This window comes from Heptranchias perlo, unplaced genomic scaffold, assembly GCF_035084215.1.
Source record: "Heptranchias perlo isolate sHepPer1 unplaced genomic scaffold, sHepPer1.hap1 HAP1_SCAFFOLD_782, whole genome shotgun sequence".
Taxonomy (NCBI): Eukaryota; Metazoa; Chordata; class Chondrichthyes; order Hexanchiformes; family Hexanchidae; genus Heptranchias; species Heptranchias perlo.
The window spans coordinates 466-22,308 of NW_027139816.1; the positions used below are offsets into that span (position 1 = coordinate 466).

General features: G+C 53.4%; 1 pseudogene; it reads right to left on the reverse strand.

The window, feature by feature from the left end:
• Nucleotides 1–441: 441 nt before the first annotated feature.
• LOC137319254 (guanine nucleotide exchange factor VAV3-like) overlaps nt 442–21,843 on the reverse strand; it is an 89,101-nt pseudogene continuing 67,699 nt past the window's right edge.

Genomic DNA, 21,843 nt, shown 5'->3' on the forward strand with positions numbered 1-21,843 from the left:
TCCGACAGTGCAGCACTCCCTCAGTACTGACCTCCGACAGTGCAGCGCTCCCTCAGTACTGACCCTCCGACAGTGCAGCGCTCCTCAGTACTGACCCTCCGACAGTGCAGCGCTCCCTCAGTACTGCACTGGAGTGTCAGCTGAGATTTTTGGCTGAAGTCTCTGGAGTGGGACTCGAACCCCTGACCTTCTGACTCCGAGGCGAGAGAGAGAGAGAGACCCACTGAGCCACGGCTGACACATGCCGTCCGAGATCGAATCCCTTCTCTAACACATTCCAAGCAGCAGATTCAAAGCTTTAACCCAATCCCCATCAGCTGGAGCCCGGCTGCAGCTCGACTCTCTCACAAGGGCCGCCTTCGATGCCCAGAGAGAGAATGACAGGTAACATCGTGGGATAAAAAGCATAATATACACACAGCCGTTTCAAATCAAAGGTGAAGAATCAAATCTGGATTTCACACTCCATCTCCAAACATCCATTAACAGCTGGACAGAACACACAGAGAGACAAAGCAGAGGGGGAGGGTGTTTGTGAATTAGCCAGAAGCCAGTGTTGGTTGGTCATCAGTGGAGGAGGTGAAGAGGTCCTTGCATTTGGGATCAAACTGGTCTCCTTTTCCGATCTCCCTGAGCCCGCCGCCTCGAGCCGCCGAAGAAATCCCATTCCACCTGAGGTGTCGGCAATTGAGAACGGGGGTCCTGTCAGAACCCCCTGCTCATACTCTCATCTCATTGGCGCTCCGCAGTGACCCTGGTTCGATGATCCCCGAATTTCAGGTCAGGTAAACAGTCAGTCTGTTAAACAGCCTTCCTCTTCTTCCACATAGGTTGAGGGAAACCAACCAATCTGAATTAAATCGGCAGAGAAACTGAGATTAGTATCGAGTTGGCACATTTCACAGCCTGACTGGAAGGTTATCGGCTCAGAGTTCTGACCCTGCCTTCAATGTCGACAGTTCAAATCAGGCGAATCACTTTCTACTGAGGGGATGGTTCGTTGCAAAGGGATATAGACAGGTAAATAAGTGGGCAAGAAGGTGGCAGATGGAGTACAATGTGGGGAAATGTGAGGTTATTCACTTTGGTGAGAAACTATTAAATGTTGGTGTTCACAGAGATTTGGGTGTCCTGGTACAAGAAACACAGAAAGTTAGCGTGCAGGTACGGCAGGCGATTAGGAAGGCAAATGTCATGTTGGCCTTTATTGCAAGGGGGTGGAGTACAAGAGTAAGGAAGTCTTACTACAATTGTACAGGGCTTTGGTGAGACCTCACCTGGAATACTGTGTGTGGTTTTAGTCTCCTTATCTAAGGAAGGATATACTTGCCTTAGAGGCGGTGCAACGAAGGGTCACTAGATTGATTCCTGGGATGAGAGGGTTGTCCTATGAGGAGAGGTTGAGTAGAATGGGCCTATTCTCTCTGGAGTTTAGAAGAATGAGAGGTGATCTCATTGAAACATATATTATGAGGGGGCTTGTCAGGGTAGAAGCTGAGGGATTGTTTCCCCTGGCTGGAGAGTCTAGAACGAGGGAGCACAGTCTCAGGATAAGGGGTCGGCCATTTAAGATTGAGATGAGGAGGAATTTCTTCACTCAGAGGGTTGTGAATCTTTGGTATTCCCTACCCCAGAGGGCTGTGGATGCTGAGTCATTGAGTATATTCAAGGCTGAGATAGACAGATTTTTGGGTTCCAGTGGAATCAAGGGATATGGGGATCGGGCAGGAAAGTGGAGTTGAGGTCGAAGATCAGCCATGATCTTATTGAATGGCGGAGCAGGCTCCAGGGGCCTTATGGGCCACTCCTACTCCTGCTCCTATTTCTTATGTTCTTATGGTTAGAATCTTACAGCACAGAAGGAGGCCATTCGGCCCATTGTGCCTGTGCTGGCTCTTTGAAAGATCTATCCAATTAGTCTCACTCCCCCACTCTTTCCCTATAACTCTGTGAATTTTCCCCTTCAAGTATTTATCCAATTCCCTTTTGAAAGTTATTATTGAATCTGCTTCCCCCGCCCTTTCAGGCAGCGCATTCCGGATCATCACAACTCACTGCGTAAAAAAAATTCTCCTAATTTCCCCTCTGGTTCTTTTGCCGATTCCCTTCAATCTGTGTCCTCTGGTTACCGACCCTCCCACCACTGGAAACAGTTTCTCCTTATTTACTCCATCAAAACCCCTCATGATTTTGAACTCCTCGATTAAATCTCCCCTTAACCTTCTCTGCTCGAAGAATAATCCCAGATTCTTGTGAATCAAAATACGGAGGGAGTGCAGCGTAGGTTTACTAGAATGATACCCGGACTTCAAGGGTTAAGTTACGAGGAGAGATTACACAAATTGGGGTTGTATTCTCTGGAGTTTCGAAGGTTAAGGGGTGATCTGATGGAAGTTTATAAGATATTAAGGGGAACGGATAGGGTGGATAGAGAGAAACTATTTCTGCTGGTTGGGGATTTTAGGAGCAGGGGGCACAGTCTAAAAATTAGAGCCAGACCTTTCAGGAGTGAGATTAGAAAACATTTCTAAACACAAAGGGTGGTAGACGTTTGGAACTCTCTTCCGCAAACGGCAATTGATACTAGCTCAATTGCTAAATTTAAATCTGAGATCGATAGCTTTTTGGCAACCAAAGGTATTAAGGGATATGGGCCAAAGGCAGGTATATGGAGTTAGATCACAGATCAGACATGATCTTATCAAATGGCGGAGCAGGCACGAGGGGCTGAATGGCCTACTCCTGTTCCTGTGTTCCTACTGCGGATGCTGGAAATCTGAAATAAAAACAGAAAATGCTGGAAACACTCAGCGAGTGAGGCAGCGTCTGTGGAGAGAGAGAAACAGAGTTAATGTTTCAGGTCAAAGGTCTTTCATCAGAACTGGGAGATGGTAAAGGGTTAAAGTTTTTGAGCAAATACAGAGGCAGGAAAAGGGGGGGAGGGGGAAAGAACAAAAGGGAAGGTCTGTGATAGGGGGGAGGGCAGGAGTGATTAAATGATAAAAGGGATGATGGTGCGAGGCACGGAGGGTGGGAATGGGACAGGGGAAGAAACAAAAGATCGGTCCAGAGGAGCTGTAAATGGCAGCATCAGGACCATTACCAGAACCTGGTGTCCGAAAAAATGGGAGCAGAGGTTCTGATCTGAAGTTATTGAAATCGGTGTTGAGTCCGGAAGGTTGTAAAGTGCCTCATCGAAAGATGAGGAGCTGCTCCTCGAGCTTCCATTGAGCTTCATTGGAACAGTGTAAGAGGCCGAGGACAGAGAGGTCAGAGTGGGAGTGGGACGGGGAATTAAAATGGTGAGTGACCGGCAGGTCAGGGTCACTCCTGCGGACTGAGTGGAGGTGTTGAGTAAAGTGATCACCCAGTCTGTGTTTGGTCTCCCCGATGTAGAGGAGACCGTATCGTGAGCAGCGGATACAGTCCAGTGAACTGAAAGAAGTGCCAGTAAATCCCTGTTTCACCTGGAAGGAGTGTTCGGGGCCCGGGGCGGTGGGAAAGGGCAGGGGGTGAAAGGGACAGGCGTCGCATCTCCCGCACAGGAAGGTGCCGCGGGAAGGAGAGCGGGCGTTGGCTAATTGGAGAGCTCTTTCAAAGAGCCGGCGCAGGCGCGATGGGCCGAACGGCCATCCTCCTGTGTCTGCGTGGTTCTATGATTGTATGGGGTTATGAGTGCAGGTGGTGAATGAGAAGGGGAGGGCATTTCCCAGTGCGGCGCAGCGTCTGACTCACCCGCCCACTCGCTGCTCCTCGCCACCAACCATTGGCTCCGGCCTTGCTGTAAATCTTCACCGTGTCTCCCTCTTGAAGGGACAATTCCCTCATGTCCCTGGCGCAGAAATCGTACTGAGCGACTGCAACTCCAACCACCTTTGGGCTCAGAACTGCCAACGAGAAAGAGACTTGCATTTATGTCGCGCCTTTCACAACCACAGGACGTCCCAAAGAGCTTCACAACCAATTAAATCGTCTTTGAAGGGTAGTCACTTTTGTAATGTCAGAAACGCGGCAGACAATTTGCGCACAGCAAGATCCCACAAACAGCAATGAGGTAAATGACCAGATTATCGCTTTTCAGTGATGTTGGTTAAGGGATAAATATCGGGCCAGGACAGCGGGGAGAACTCCCCCCCGCCTTGCTCTTCTTCGAAATAGTGGCCGTGAGATCTTTCACATCCACCTGAGAGGGGCAGACGGGGCCTCGGGTTAATGTCTCATCTGAAAGACGGCACCTCCGACAGTGCGGCGCTCCCTCAGTACTGACCCTCCGACAGTGCAGCGCTCCCTCAGTACTGACCCTCCGACAGTGCGGCGCTCCCTCAGTACTGACCCTCCGACAGTGCGGCGCTCCCTCAGTACTGACCCTCCGACAGTGCGGCACTCCCTCAGTACTGACCCTCCGACAGTGCAGCGCTCCCTCAGTACTGACCCTCCGACAGTGCGGCACTCCCTCAGTACTGACCCTCCGACAGTGCAGCGCTCCCTCAGTACTGACCCTCCGACAGTGCAGCACTCCCTCAGTACTGACCCTCCGACAGTGCAGCACTCCCTCAGTACTGACCCTCCGACAGTGCAGCACTCCCTCAGTACTGACCCTCCGACAGTGCAGCGCTCCCTCAGTACTGACCCTCCGACAGTGCGGCACTCCCTCAGTACTGACCCTCCGACAGTGCGGCCCTCCCTCAGTACTGTCCCTCCGACAGTGCAGCACTCCCTCAGTACTGACCCTCCGACAGTGCGGCACTCCCTCAGTACTGACCCTCCGACAGTGCGGCACTCCCTCAGTACTGACCCTCCGACAGTGCGGCGCTCCCTCAGTACTGACCCTCCGACAGTGCAGCACTCCCTCAGTACTGACCCTCCGACAGTGCGGCGCTCCCTCAGTACTGACCCTCCGACAGTGCGGCGCTCCCTCAGTACTGACCCTCCGACAGTGCGGCGCTCCCTCAGTACTGACCCTCCGACAGTGCGGCGCTCCCTCAGTACTGACCCTCCGACAGTGCGGCACTCCCTCAGTACTGACCCTCCGACAGTGCAGCACTCCCTCAGTACTGACCCTCCGACAGTGCGGCGCTCCCTCAGTACTGACCCTCCGACAGTGCATCACTCCCTCAGTACTGACCCTCTGACAGTGCAGCACTCCCTCAGTACTGACCCTCTGACAGTGCAGCACTCCCTCAGTACTGACCCTCCGACAGTGCAGCACTCCCTCAGTACTGACCCTCCGACAGTGCATCACTCCCTCAGTACTGACACTCCGACAGTGCGGCGCTCCCTCAGTACTGACCCTCCGACAGTGCAGCGCTCCCTCAGTACTGACCCTCCGACAGTGCAGCACTCCCTCAGTACTGACCCTCCGACAGTGCAGCACTCCCTCAGTACTGACCCTCCGACAGTGCAGCTCTCGCTCAGTACTGACCCTCCGACAGTGCAGCGCTCCCTCAGTACTGCCCCTCCGACAGTGCGGCACTCCCTCAGTACTGACCCTCCGACAGTGCATCACTCCCTCAGTACTGACCCTCTGACAGTGCAGCACTCCCTCAGTACTGACCCTCCGACAGTGCAGCACTCCCTCAGTACTGACCCTCCGACAGTGCATCACTCCCTCAGTACTGACCCTCCGACAGTGCAGCACTCCCTCAGTACTGACCCTCCGACAGTGCAGCGCTCCCTCAGTACTGACCCTCCGACAGTGCAGCACTCCCTCAGTACTGACCCTCCGACAGTGCAGCACTCCCTCAGTACTGACCCTCCGACAGTGCAGCGCTCCCTCAGTACTGCCCCTCCGACAGTGCGGCACTCCCTCAGTACTGACCCTCCGACAGTGCAGCTCTCCCTCAGTACTGACCCTCCGACAGTGCGGCGCTCCCTCAGTACTGACCCTCCGACAGTGCAGCACTCCCTCAGTACTGACCCTCCGACAGTGCAGCGCTCCCTCAGTACTGACCCTCCGACAGTGCAGCACTCCCTCAGTACTGACCCTCCGACAGTGCGGCGCTCCCTCAGTACTGACCCTCCGACAGTGCAGCGCTCCCTCAGTACTGACCCTCCGACAGTGCAGCACTCCCTCAGTACTGACCCTCCGACAGTGCAGCTCTCCCTCAGTACTGACCCTCCGACAGTGCGGCGCTCCCTCAGTACTGACCCTCCGACAGTGCAGCACTCCCTCAGTACTGACCCTCCGACAGTGCAGCGCTCCCTCAGTACTGACCCTCCGACAGTGCAGCACTCCCTCAGTACTGACCCTCCGACAGTGCAGCGCTCCCTCAGTACTGACCCTCCGACAGTGCGGCGCTCCCTCAGTACTGCCCCTCCGACAGTGCGGCACTCCCTCAGTACTGACCCTCCGACAGTGCAGCTCTCCCTCAGTACTGACCCTCCGACAGTGCGGCGCTCCCTCAGTACTGCCCCTCCGACAGTGCGGCACTCCCTCAGTACTGCACTGGGAGCGTCGGCCTGGATTTTGTGCTCAAGTCTCTGGAGTGGGACTCGAACCCATGACCTTCTGACTCAGACGAGAGAGAGAGAGACCCACTGAGACACGGCTGACACTGAACACAGAATAAATAAGCAGCTGGTGGGAACAATCCAATTGGTCCTTTGGCCATGAATCTGGGATTGAGGCTACACCAAGAGAACAGGAATCATCGATAAATAAATAACAAGAACGAGATTCTGCAGGGAACACTGCCCTCCTGTGTTATGTGCAGGGCAGTGAAGGCAGCAATCAAAGATACAGCTTACCTGCCGCAGACTGTGACCGTTTCACCAGCCTGAGCTCAAAGTGAGGGACAACTGGCCGGGGACAGAGCCTGGGCCTTTCAACAACAACTTGCATTTATACAGAGCCTTTAACGGAGTAAAACGTCCCGAGGATTATCAAACAAAATCTGACACCGAGCCGCATAAGGAGATATTAGGACAGCTGACCAAAAGCTTGGTCAAAGAGGTGGGTTTTAAGGGGTGTCTTAAAAAGAGGAGAGAGAGGGGGAGAGGGGGAGAGAGGGAATTCCAGAGCTCAGGGACTCGGCAGCTGAAGGCTCGGCCGCCAATGGTGGGGTGAAGGGAGTGGGGGATGGACAAGAGGCCAGAGTTGGAGGAACGCAGAGATCTCGGAGGGGTGTGGGGCTGGAGGAGGTTACAGAGATAGGGAGGGGTGAGGGGCTGGAGGGGGTTACAGAGATAGGGAGGGGTGTGGGGCTGGAGGGGGTTACAGATATAGGGAGGGGTGTGGGGCTGGAGGAGGTTACAGGGATAGGGAGGGGCGAGGGGCTGGAGGGGGTTACAGAGATAGGGAGGGGTGTGGGGCTGGAGGGGGTTACAGAGATAGGGAGGGGCGAGGGGCTGGAGGGGGTTACAGAGATAGGGAGGGGTGTGGGGCTGGAGGGGGTTACAGAGATAGGGAGGGGTGTGGGGCTGGAGGAGGTTACAGAGATAGGGAGGGGTGTGGGGCTGGAGGGGGTTACAGAGATAGGGAGGGGTGTGGGGCTGGAGGGGGTTACAGAGATAGGGAGGGGTGTGGGGCTGGAGGAGGTTACAGAGATAGGGAGGGGTGTGGGGCTGGAGGGGGTTACAGAGATAGGGAGGGGCGAGGGGCTGGAGGGGGTTACAGAGATAGGGAGGGGTGTGGGGCTGGAGGGGGTTACAGAGATAGGGAGGGGCGAGGGGCTGGAGGGGGTTACAGAGATAGGGAGGGGTGTGGGGCTGGAGGGGGTTACAGAGATAGGGAGGGGTGTGGGGCTGGAGGGGGTTACAGAGATAGGGAGGGGTGTGGGGCTGGAGGGGGTTACAGAGATAGGGAGGGGGTTACAGAGATCGGGAGGGGGTTACAGAGATAGGGAGGGGTGTGGGGCTGGAGAGGGTTACAGAGATAGGGAGGGGTGTGGGGCTGGAGGAGGTTACAGAGATAGGGAGGGGTATGGGGCTGGAGGAGGTTACAGAGATAGGGAGGGGTATGGGGCTGGAGGGGGTTACAGAGATAGGGAGGGGTGTAGGGCTGGAGGGGGTTACAGAGATAGGGAGGGGTGTGGGGCTGGAGGGGGTTACAGAGATAGGGAGGGGTGTAGGGCTGGAGGAGGTTACAGAGATAGGGAGGGGTGTAGGGCTGGAGGAGGTTACAGAGATAGGGAGGGGTGTAGGGCTGGAGGAGGTTACAGAGATAGGGAGGGGTGTAGGGCTGGAGGGGGTTACAGAGATAGGGAGGGGTAGAGTTTTGGATGAGCTGAAGTTTACGGAGAGTGGATGATGGGAGGCCGGGCAGGAGAGCACTGGAATAGTGGAGTCTGGAGGCAGGGATGAGGGTTTCAGCAGCAGATGAGCTGAGGCGGGGACGGAGACGGGCGATGTTACAGAGGTGGAAGTGGGGGGGTCTCGGTAATTGAGCGGATATGGGGGTCAGAAGGTCGTCTCAGGGTCCAATCGGACACCGTGGTCGTGAACATTCTGGTTCAGCCTCAGATAGTGGTCAGGGAGAGGGATGAACCTTTATAAAACACTGGTTCGGGCACAACTGGAGTATTGTGTCCAGTTCTGGTCACCGCACTTTAGGAAAGGTGTGAAGGCCTTAGAGAGGGTGCAGAAGAGATTTACTAGAATGATTCCAGGGATGAGGGACTTTAGTTACGTGGACAGACTGGAGAAGCTGGGGTTGTTCTCCTTGGAACAGAGACGGTTGCGAGGAGATTTGATCGAGATATTCAAAATCATGAAGGGTCGAGACAGAGTAAATCGAGAGAAACTGTTCCCATTGGTGGAAGGGTCGAGAACCAGAGGACATAGATTTAAGGTGATTGGCAAAAGAACCAAAGGTGACATGAGGAGAAACTTCTTCACCCAGCGAGTGGTTCTGATCTGGAATGCACTGCCCGAGGGGGTGGTGGAGGCAGATTCAATCATGGTCTTCAAAAGGGAACTGGATAACTACTTGAAAGGAAAAGATTTGCAGGGGTACAGGGAAAGGGCGGGGGGAGTGGGACGAGCTGGATTGCTCTCGCAGAGAGCCGGCCGTGTCGTCAGCGTACAACGTGGAACCTGACGTCGTGTTTTCGGAAGACGTCGCCGGCGGGGGCGGGGGGGTGTGGGGGGGGGCAGCGGGTAGATGGGAAATAGGAGGGGGGGGGCCCCAAGGACAGATCGTCGGGGGACTCCAGAGCTCACGGTGCGGGAGCGGGAAGAGCAGCCGTTCTCCGGCTGCGACTGGGGTAGATGGGAACGGGACCAGGCGAGGGCAGTCCCACCCAGCTGGACGATGGAGGGGGAGGCGATGGTTCGGAGGACGGTGGTGGTCGGCCGTGTCAGAGGCTGCAGACAGGTGGAGAGGGATGAGGAGGGAGAGTTTACCGTCGTCACAGGGTGCCATTGGTGACTTTGATCGGGGCCGTTTCAGTACGGTGACAGGAACCTGATTGGAGGGATTCAAAGATGGAGTTGCGGGGGGGATGGGCACGTTCTCCGACTCGAGGGGAGAGGGAGGTTGGAGATGGGGCGGGAGTTTGCAAGGACAGAGGGGTCAAGGGTGGATTTCTGAGGACAGGGTGGTCTGTGTGGGGCTCAGTCTCACCCCGGGGGAGATCGGTACAGGCCGGGGACGGAGCCTGGGCCTTTCCTGCTCGCTCTGGGGCTCAGTCTCACCCCGGGGGAGATCGGTACAGGCCGGGGACGGAGCCTGGGCCTTTCCTGCTCGCTCTGGGGCTCAGTCTCACCCCGGGGGGAGATCGGTACAGGCCGGGGACGGAGCCTGGGCCTTTCCTGCTCGCTCTGGGGCTCAGTCTCACCCCGGGGGAGATCGGTACAGGCCGGGGACGGAGCCTGGGCCTTTCCTGCTCGCTCTGGGGCTCAGTCTCACCCCGGGGGAGATCGGTACAGGCCGGGGACGGAGCCTGGGCCTTTCCTGCTCGCTCTGGGGCTCAGTCTCACCCCGGGGGAGATCGGTACAGGCCGGGGACGGAGCCTGGGCCTTTCCTGCTCGCTCTGGGGCTCAGTCTCACCCCGGGGGAGATCGGTACAGGCCGGGGACGGAGCCTGGGCCTTTCCTGCTCGCTCTGGGGCTCAGTCTCACCCCGGGGGAGATCGGTACAGGCCGGGGACGGAGCCTGGGCCTTTCCTGCTCGCTCTGGGGCTCAGTCTCACCCCGGGGGAGATCGGTACAAGCCGGGGACGGAGCCTGGGCCTTTCCTGCTCGCTCTGGGGCTCAGTCTCACCCCGGGGGAGATCGGTACAGGCCGGGGACGGAGCCTGGGCCTTTCCTACTCGCTCTGGGGCTCAGTCTCACCCCGGGGGAGATCGGTACAGGCCGGGGACGGAGCCTGGGCCTTTCCTGCTCCCTGTGGGGCTCAGACCCACACCGTGGGAGATCGGTACAGGCCGGGGACGGAGCCTGGGCCTTTCCTGCTCGCTCTGGGGCTCAGTCTCACCCCGGGGGAGATCGGTACAGGCCGGGGACGGAGCCTGGGCCTTTCCTGCTCGCTCTGGGGCTCAGACCCACACCGTGGGAGATCGGTACAGGCCGGGGACGGAGCCTGGGCCTTTCCTGCTCGCTCTGGGGCTCAGTCTCACCCCGGGGGAGATCGGTACAGGCCGGGGACGGAGCCTGGGCCTTTCCTGCTCGCTCTGGGGCTCAGTCTCACCCCGGGGGGAGATCGGTACAGGCCGGGGACGGAGCCTGGGCCTTTCCTGCTCGCTCTGGGGCTCAGTCTCACCCCGGGGGAGATCGGTACAGGCCGGGGACGGAGCCTGGGCCTTTCCTGCTCGCTCTGGGGCTCAGTCTCACCCCGGGGGAGATCGGTACAGGCCGGGGACAGAGCCTGGGCCTTTCCTGCTCCCTGTGGGGCTCAGACCCACACCGTGGGAGATCGGTACAGGCCGGGGACGGAGCCTGGGCCTTTCCTGCTCCCTGTAGGGCTCAGACCCACACCATGCGAGATCAGAAATCCAACATTCGGCTACTAACGGTTTATTTGACTATCACAGCTCAGAAACCAGAAGGTAATTGGCCGTCTTGGTATCAAATCTCAAGTTAAAGATCAGCTGCCCGGGCAGATTCTCTCAGGTCTGTACGATGCAATTAGGCGGCAGGAGGGATGGAGGAGGGCGGCATGAGGGAGGAGGGCGGGAGGGAGGGCGGCATGAGGGCGAGAGGGAGGGCGGGAGGGAGGGAGGGAGGGAGGAGGGAGGGACGGAGGCGGGAGGGACGGAGGCGGGAGGGACGGAGGCGGGAGGGACGGAGGCGGGAGGGAGGGAGGGAAGGAGGGAGGGACGGAGGGCGGGAGGAGGGAAGGAGGGAGGGAGGGACGGAGGGCGGGAGGGACGGAGGGCGGGAGGAGGGACGGAGGGCGGGAGGGAGGGAGGGCGGGAGGAAGGAGGGAGGGAGGGAGGAGGGAGGGAGGGAGGGAGGGAGGGACGGAGGGCGGGAGGAGGGAGGGAGGGACAGAGGGCGGGAGGAGGGCGGGAGGGACGGAGGCGGGAGGCGAGAGGGAGGGAGGCGGGAGGGAGGGAGTAGGGACGGAGGGAGGGAGGGACGGAGGGCGGGAGGAGGGCGGGAGGGACGGAGGGCGGGAGGAGGGCGGGAGGCGGGAGGGAGGGAGGCGGGAGGGAGGGAGTAGGGACGGAGGGAGGACTTACTGAGCTCACGTGCAAGTTGATTATACAGAAGGAAAATCGATCACTCATTGCATTCAATGTCCAGGAAGGAAACATTAAACCCATTCCCGCAGGAAAAGATTCCCGACTCGAACGGACAAATGTGGTTTGAACAAAATTAAAACATGTCTTGGTGAACACGGCCTGCGCAAAAGATATTCAAATTGTTAAACTGCCAATAACATTTTACCTGAGGAAGGGGGAAGCCTCCGAAAGCTTGTAGATTTCAAATAAAAATTGTTGGACTATAACTTGGTGTTGTAAAATTGTTTACAAATAACAAAGGGGAGCAGCTGGTTGGTTCATGTGGAGTGTGACGGGCGGCGGGTGCAGGGCGCGGCGGGCGGAGGGCGCGACGGGCGCAGGGCGCGACGGGCGCAGGGCGCGGCGGGCGCAGGGCGCGGCGGGCGCAGGGCGCGGCGGGCGGAGGGTGTGACACCAGATGAATCGTGCTGAGATCGGACGGTATAGTTTCTGTTCTGATTCTTGCCTCCATCACTCCTCCACAAACAGCAACAGCATTTCAAGAAGGCAGGAGATTTACAGAGAAAACACAGGAATCATTCTGTACCTGACCAGAACGGAGTGGAAGAAGGGGGAAGAAAGCTGAGACCCACAGGAGCGACAAATGTAAAGCCACAGAACACAGAGGGGGCTGAGACGGGAGTGAAAGAGAAAAAAAATAATTAATTAAAAACACACAAGATAAAAGTTCCAGAAGAAAGAAAATTCAGTTTTGTGCAAACATTTACAAAAGGTCAAACGGACCAAGATGGAAGCTGTTACAACACAACCTGTTACAATACAATACAGCCTGTTACAATAGAGCTGTTACAATGCAGCCTGTTACAATACATCGAATGGACAGCACAGAAACAGGCCATTCGGCCCCACCGGTCTATCCCGGTGTTTATGCTCCACACGAGCCTCCTCCCTCCCCTCTCCATCTCACCCTATCACCATCTCCTTCGATTCCTTTCTCCCTCATGTGTTTATCGAGCTTCCCCTTAAATCCATCGACACTATTCACCTCAACTACTCCTTGTGGGAGTGAGTTCCACATTCTCACCACTCTCTGGGTGAAGAAGTTTCTCCTGAATTCCCGATTGGATTTATTAGTGACTCTCTTATATTTATGGCCCCGAGTTCTGGTCTCCCCACAAGTAGAAACATTTTCTCTCCGTCTCCCCTATCGAACCCCTTCATAATCTTAAAGACCTCGATCAGGTCACCCCTCAGCCTTCCCTTTTTTTTTAAAGAGAAAAGAGCCCCAGCCTGTTCAGCCTTTCCTGATAGTTATAAACCTCTCAGTTCTGGTATCATCCCAGTAAATCATTTTTGCACCTTCTCCAGTGCCTCTATATCCTTTTTATAATATGGAGACCAGAACTGTGCACAGTGCTCCGAGTTAGAATCATACAATGATAGAAAATAGGAGCAAGAGTTGGCCATTCGGCCCTTCTCCGCCATTCAGAACGATCATGGCTGATCATCTAACTCAGTATCCTGTTCCCGCTTTCTCCCCATATCAAAGGAACATTGGAACAGGAGTAGGCCATTCAGCCCCTCGAGCCTGCTCCGCCATTTGATAAGATCATGTCTGATCTGTGATCTAACTCCATATACCTGCCTTTGGCCCATATCCCTTAATACCTTTGGTTGCCAAAAAGCTATCTATCTCAGATTTAAATTTAGCAATTGAGCTAGTATCAATTGCCGTTTGAGGAAGAGAGTTCCAAACTTCTACCACCCTTTGTGTGTAGAAATGTTTTCTAATCTCACTCCTGAAAGGTCTGGCTCTAATTTTTAGACTGTGCCCCCTACTCCTAGAATCCCCAACCAGCGGAAATAGTTTCTCTCTATCCACCCTATCCGTTCCCCTTAATATCTTATAAACTTCGATCAGATCACTCCTTAACCTTCGAAACTCTAGAGAACACAACCCCAATTTGTAACTTAACCCTTGAAGTTGGGGTATCCCTTGATCCCTTTAGCATTAAGAAATATATCTATCTCCTTCTTGAATACATCGAATGACTTGGCCTCCACTGCCTTCTGTGGTAGAGAATTCCACAGGTTCACCACCCTCTGAGTGAAGAAATTTCTCCTCATCTCGGTTCTAAATGGCATACCCCGTATCCTGAGACTGTGACCCCTGGTTCTGGACTCCCCAGCCATCGGGAACATCCTCCCTGCATCTAGTCTGTCTAGTCCTGTTAGAATTTTATATGTTTCGATGAGATCACCTCTCATTCTTCTAAACTCCAGTGAATATAGGCCGAGTCGACCCAATCTCTCCTCATACGTCAGTCCTGCCATCCCAGAAATCAGTCTGGTAAACCTTCGTTGCACTCCCTCCATGGCAAGGACATCCTTCCTCAGATAAGGAGACCAAAACCGCACACAATACTCCAGATGTGGTCTCACCAAGGCCCTGTATAACTGCAGTAAGACATCCCTGCTCCTGTACTCAAATCCTCTTGCAATGAAGGCCAACATACCATTCGCCTTCCTAACTGCTTGCTGCACCTGAATGCTCGCTTTCAGCGACTGGTGTACAAGGACACCCAGGTCTCGTTGCACCTCCCCTTTTCCCATTCTGTCACCATTCAGATAATAATCTGCCTTTCTGTTTTTACAACCAAAGTAGATAACCTCACATTTATCCACATTATACTGCATCTGCCATGTTCTTGCCCACTCACCCAACTTGTCTAAATCACATTGGAGCCTCTTTGCATCCTCCTCACAGCTCACATTCCACCCCAGCTTTGTGTCGTCTGCAAACTTGGAAATGTTACGTTTCGTTCCCTCATCCAAATCATTGATATATATTGTGAATAGCTGGGGCCCAAGCACTGATCCCTGCGATACCCCACTAGTCACTGCCTGCCACCCGGAAAAAGACCCGTTTATTCCTACTCTCTGTTTCCTGTCTGTCAACCAATTCTCAATCCATGCCAGTATATTCCCCCCAATCCCATGTGCTTTAATTTTGCACACTAACCTCTTGTGTGGGACCTTATCAAAAGCCTTCTGAAAATCCAAAAACACCACATCCACTGGTTCTCCCCTATCTATTCTACTAGTTACATCCTCAAAAAACTCCAGTAGATTTGTTAAGCATGATTTCCCTTTCATAACCCATGCTGACTTTGTCCAATCCCGTTAATGCCCTCCAAGTGTTCTGTTATTACATCCTCTATAATAGATTCTAGCATTTTCCCCACTACTGATGTTAGGCTAGTTCAATACAAGTTTATCATAACTTCCCTGCTTTTCAATTCTACACATTTAGAAATGAACCCCAGTGCTTGATTTGCCTTTTTATGGCCTTATTAACCTGTGTCGCTACTTTTAGTGATTTGCGTATCTGTACCCCCAGATCCCTCTGCTCCTCTACCCCATTTAGACTCTTATTATCCAAGCAGTATTATTCTTCCTACCAAAATACACCACCTCACACTTATCTGTATTGAAATTGATTCGCCAATTACACGCCCATTCTGAAGTTTATTAATGTCTTCCTGTATTTTGTCACCGTCCCCCTCGGTATCTCCACAGACCCCCAATTTGGTGTCATCCGCAAATTTTGAAATTGGACTTTTGATTCCCGAGTCCAAATTGTTTATATGAACACTGAACGACAGTGGTCCCAGCACTGATCCCTGTGGAACACCACTTCCCACCTTTAACCCCTACTCTCTGTTTTCTGTTTTGAAGCCAGCTTGCTATCCATTCTGCTACCTGTCCCCCGACTCCACATGCTCTGACCTTAGTCCTGAGTCTACAATGTGGTACCTTATCGAAGACCTTTTGAATATCCAAATATATTACATCTACTGCATTACCCTCGTCTACCCTCTGTTACTTCTTCAAAGAATTCAATAAGTTTGGTCAAGCATGATTTTCCCTTCTGAAATCCGTGCTGACTGCTCTTTATTATATTTTTAGCTTCTAGATGTTTTTCTATTACATCTTTGAGTAAAAATTCCATTATCTTTCCTCCCACCGACGTTAAAGTAACTGGTCTATCGTTCCCTGGACTTGTTCTGTCTCCCCTTTTAAATATAGGAATCGCATTAACTGTCTGTCAGTCCTCTGGCACGATTCCCCTTTCTGATGAATTTTTATAAATATGTAATAGTGCCTCTGCTATCTCCTCCCGAACATCTTTTAATATTCACGGGTGCAATCCATCCAGACCAGGGGTTTTATCCTGCCTAAGTTTGATTAGTTTATCAATTATCTCCCCCCTTTCGATCTTAAATGTTTTAATATCTTTTTTGATCTCTTCCTCTAATGTCCTGCCCACCTTGTTAGTCATCCTGGTAAATACTGAGGCAAAGTAATCATTTAATATTCCTGCCATTTCACTATCATTACCTGTGAGTTTATCCTGTGTATCCCACAGTGGCCCTATCCCTATCCCTATCCCTATCCCACAGTGGCCCTATCCCTATCCCTATCCCTATCCCTATCCCACAGTGGCCCTATCCCTATCCCTATCCCTATCTCCCAGTGGCCCTATCCCTATCCCTATCCCTATCCCACAGTGGCCCTATCCCTATCCCTATCCCTATCCCACAGTGGCCCTATCCCTATCCCTATCCCTATCCCTATCCCACAGTGGCCCTATCCCTATCCCTATCCCTATCTCCCAGTGGCCCTATCCCTATCCCTATCCCTATCCCACAGTGGCCCTATCCCTATCCCTATCCCTATCCCACAGTGGCCCTATCCCTATCCCTATCCCACAGTGGCCCTATCCCTATCCCACAGTGGCCCTATCCCTATCCCTATCCCTATGCCTATCCCTATCCCACAGTGGCCCTGTCCCTATCCCTATCCCTATCCCTATCCCACAGTGGCCCTATCCCTATCCTGATCCCTATCCCACAGTGGCCCTGTCCCTATCCCTATCCCTATCCCTATCCCACAGTGGCCCTATCCCTATCCCTATCCCGATCCCTATCCCTATCCCACAGTGGCCCTGTCCCTATCCCTATCCCTATCCCACAGTGGCCCTATCCCTATCCCTATCCCGATCCCTATCCCTATCCCACAGTGGCCCTATCCCTATCCCTATCCCTATCCCACAGTGGCCCTATCCCTATCCCGATCCCTATCCCACAGTGGCCCTGTCCCTATCCCTATCCCTATCCCTATCCCACAGTGGCCCTATCCCTATCCCTATTCCGATCCCTATCCCTATCCCACAGTGGCCCTGTCCCTATCCCTATCCCTATCCCACAGTGGCCCTATCCCTATCCCTGTCCCTATCCCTATCCCTATCCCACAGTGGCCCTGTCCCTATCCCTATCCCTATCCCTATCCCACAGTGGCCCTGTCCCTATCCCTATCCCGATCCCTATCCCACAGTGGCCCTATCCCTATCCCTATCCCGATCCCTATCCCACAGTGGCCCTATCCCTATCCCTATCCCACAGTGGCCCTATCCCGATCCCTATCCCTATCCCACAGTGGCCCTATCCCTATCCCTATCCCTATCCCACAGTGGCCCTATCCCTATCCCTATCCCACAGTGGCCCTATCCCTATCCAACAGTGGCCCTGTCCCTATCCCTATCCCTATCCCACAGTGGCCCTATCCCTATCCCTATCCCTATCCCGATCCCTATCCCACAGTGGCCCTATCCCGATCCCTATCCCACAGTGGCCCTATCCCTATCCCACAGTGGCCCTATCCCGATCCCACAGTGGCCCTATCCCGATCCCACAGTGGCCCTATCCCTATCCCTATCCCACAGTGGCCCTATCCCTATCCCTATCCCACAGTGGCCCTATCCCTATCCCTATCCCTATCCCACAGTGGCCCTATCCCTATCCCTATCCCTATCCCACAGTGGCCCTATCCCTATCCCTATCCCTATCCCACAGTGGCCCTATCCCTATCCCTATCCCGATCCCTATCCCTATCCCACAGTGGCCCTATCCCTATCCCTATCCCGATCCCTATCCCTATCCCTATCCCACAGTGGCCCTATCCCTATCCCTATCCCTATCCCACAGTGGCCCTATCCCTATCCCGATCCCACAGTGGCCCTATCCCTATCCCTATCCCACAGTGGCCCTATCCCTATCCCTGTCCCTATCCCACAGTGGCCCTATCCCTATCCCTATCCTGATTTTTCTTTTGTTATTTATGTGTCTGTAGATTACTTTACTATTTCTTTTTATATTCCTCGATAATTTAATTTTGTGGTTTCTCTTTGCCTTCCTAATTGTTTTTTTTAAACTTCTTTCCGAACCTTTTCCGATTCCCTTTTTCTCATCCTCTTTATTCTCCATGTATTTAGACTTTGCCTTTTTCTCCAGTTTCAATTTTGCCCGTATTGCTTTATTCACCCACGGAGTATCATTACTGGCGACTTTGATCTTGTTTTTTAGTGGGATATATTTCTCCTGGATTCGACTGATCACCGTTTTAAATGTTTCCCACTGCTGTTCTATTTCTTAGTTTGTCCGTAAATTTTTCCAGTTTATTTTCCCGAGTTCCGTTCTCATTCACTGAAAATCAGCTTTTCTTTCCAATTTATTACTTTGGTCTTTGTCTTACTTACATCCTTCTCAATCTTTATCTTCAACCTTATTATGTTGTGATTGCTATTGCCTAGATGTTCCCCTTTGCTTACTTCTCTTATCTGTTGTGGTTCATTTCCCATTACTGGATCCAGCAATGATTCCTCTCTTGTTGGGCTTTTTACATACTGGGTAAGAAAGGCGTCCTGCACACCTGCTACAATACTACACAACCCGTCACAACACAGCCCGTCACAACACAGCCCGCCACAACACAGCCCGTCACAACACAGCCTGTCACAACACAGCCTGCCACAACACAGCCTGTCACAACACAGCCTGTCACAACACAGCCCGTCACAACACAGCCCGTCACAACACAGCCCGCCACAACACAGCCTGCCACAACACAGCCTGTCACAACACAGCCTGCCACAACACAGCCTGTCACAACACAGCCTGTCACAACACAGCCTGTCACAACACAGCCCGTCACAACACAGCCCGTCACAACACAGCCCGTCACAACACAACCTGCCACAACACAGCCCGCCACAACACAGCCCGTCACAACACAGCCCGCCACAACACAGCCCGTCACAACACAGCCCGTCACAACACAGCCCGTCACAACACAGCCCGTCACAACACAACCTGTCTTACTATACAGCCCGTCACAACACAGCCTGTCACAACACAGCCTGTCACAACACAGCCCGTCACAACACAGCCCGTCACAACACAGCCCGTCACAACACAGCCCGTCACAACACAGCCCGTCACAACACAGCCCGTCACAACACAGCCTGTCACAACACAGCCCGTCACAACACAGCCCGTCACAACACAACCTGTCTTACTATACAGCCCGTCACAACACAGCCTGTCACAACACAGCCCGTCACAACACAGCCCGTCACAACACAGCCCGTCACAACACAGCCCGTCACAACACAGCCCGTCACAACACAACCTGTCTTACTATACAGCCCGTCACAACACAGCCTGTCACAACACAGCCCGTCACAACACAGCCCGTCACAACACAGCCCGTCACAACACAGCCCGCCACAACACAGCCCGCCACAACACAGCCCGCCACAACACAACCTGTCACAACACAGCCTGTCACAACACAGCCCGTCACAACACAGCCTGTCACAACACAGCCTGTCTTACTATACAGCCTGTCACAACACAGCCTGTCACAACACAGCCCGTCACAACACAACCTGTCACAACACAACCTGTCTTACTATACAGCCTGTCACAACACAGCCCGTCACAACACAACCCGCCACAACACAGCCTGTCACAACACAGCCCGTCACAACACAGCCTGTCACAACACAGCCCGTCACAACACAGCCTGTCACAACACAGCCTGTCACAACACAGCCTGTCACAACACAGCCTGTCACAACACAGCCCGTCACAACACAACCTGTCACAACACAGCCTGTCACAACACAACCTGTCACAACACAGCCTGTCACAACACAGCCTGTCACAACACAGCCCGTCACAACACAACCTGTCACAACACAGCCTGTCACAACACAGCCTGTCACAACACAGCCTGTCACAACACAGCCTGTCACAACACAGCCTGTCACAACACAGCCCGTCACAACACAGCCTGTCACAACACAGCCCGTCACAACACAACCTGTCACAACACAGCCTGTCACAACACAACCTGTCACAACACAACCTGTCACAACACAGCCTGTCACAACACAGCCCGTCACAACACAGCCTGTCACAACACAGCCTGTCACAACACAACCTGTCACAACACAGCCCGTCACAACACAGCCCGTCACAACACAGCCCGTCACAACACAACCTGTCACAACACAGCCTGTCACAACACAACCTGTCACAACACAGCCTGTCACAACACAGCCTGTCACAACACAGCCCGTCACAACACAGCCTGTCACAACACAGCCTGTCACAACACAACCTGTCACAACACAACCTGTCACAACACAGCCCGTCACAACACAGCCTGTCACAACACAGCCCGTCACAACACAACCTGTCACAACACAGCCCGTCACAACACAGCCCGTCACAACACAACCTGTCACAACACAGCCTGTCACAACACAACCTGTCACAACACAGCCTGTCACAACACAGCCTGTCACAACACAGCCTGTCACAACACAGCCTGTCACAACACAGCCCGTCACAACACAACCTGTCACAACACAGCCTGTCACAACACAACCTGTCACAACACAGCCTGTCACAACACAGCCTGTCACAACACAGCCCGTCACAACACAGCCTGTCACAACACAGCCTGTCACAACACAGCCTGTCACAACAAAGCCCGTCACAACACAGCCTGTCACAACACAGCCCGTCACAACACAGCCCGTCACAACACAACCTGTCACAACACAGCCTGTCACAACACAACCTGTCACAACACAGCCTGTCACAACACAGCCTGTCACAACACAACCTGTCACAACACAACCTGTCTTACTATACAGCCTGTTTCCATTCAACCTGTTACCTCGGTTACCTCCAGACTCCACTATTCCAGTGCTCTCCTGCCCGGCCTCCCACCTTCCACCCTCTGTAAACTTCAGCTCATCCAAAACTCTGTCCCCCGTATCCTAACTCACACCGAGTCCCGTTCACCCATCACCCCCTGAGCTCACTGACCCACACTGGCTCCCGGTCTGGGAACGTCTCGATTTTAAAATTCTCATCCTCTTGTTCAAATCCCTCCTCACCCCCTCCCTATCTCTGTAACCCCCTCCAGCCCTACACCCCTCCCTATTTAAATTGGATTGACGACAGAAGACAGAGGGTGGTTGTAGAGGGTTGCGTTTCAAACTGGAGGCCTGTGTCCAGCGGTGTGCCTCAGGGATCGGTGCTGGGTCCGCTGTTATTTGTTATTTATATTAATGATTTGGATGAGAATTTAGGAGGCATGGTTAGTAAGTTTGCAGATGACACCAAGATTGGTGGCATTGTGGACAGTGAAGAAGGTTATCTAGGATTGCAACGGGATCTTGATAAATTGGGCCAGTGGGCCGATGAATGGCAGATGGAGTTTAATTTAGATAAATGTGAGGTGATGCATTTTGGTAGATCAAATCGGGCCAGGACCTACTCCGTTAATGGTAGGGCGTTGGGGAGAGTTATAGAACAAAGAGATCTAGGAGTACAGGTTCATAGCTCCTTGAAAGTGGAGTCACAGGTGGATAGGGTGGTGAAGAAGGCATTCAGCATGCTTGGTTTCATTGGTCAGAACATTGAATGCAGGAGTTGGGATGTCTTGTTGAAGTTGTACAAGACATTAGTAAGGCCACACTTGGAATACTGTGTACAGTTCTGGTCACCCTATTATAGAAAGGATATTATTAAACTAGAAAGAGTGCAGAAAAGATTTACTGGGATGCTACCGGGACTTGATGGTTTGACTTATAGGGAGAGGTTGGATAGACTGAGACTTTTTTCCCTGGAGAGTAGGAGGTTAAGGGGTGAACTTATAGAAGTCTATAAAATAATGAGGGGCACAGATAAGGTCGATAGTCAAAATCTTTTCCCAAAGGTAGGGGAGTCTATAACGAGGGGGCACAGATTTAAGGTGAGAGGGGAGAGATACAAAAGGGTCCAGAGGGGCAAATTTTTC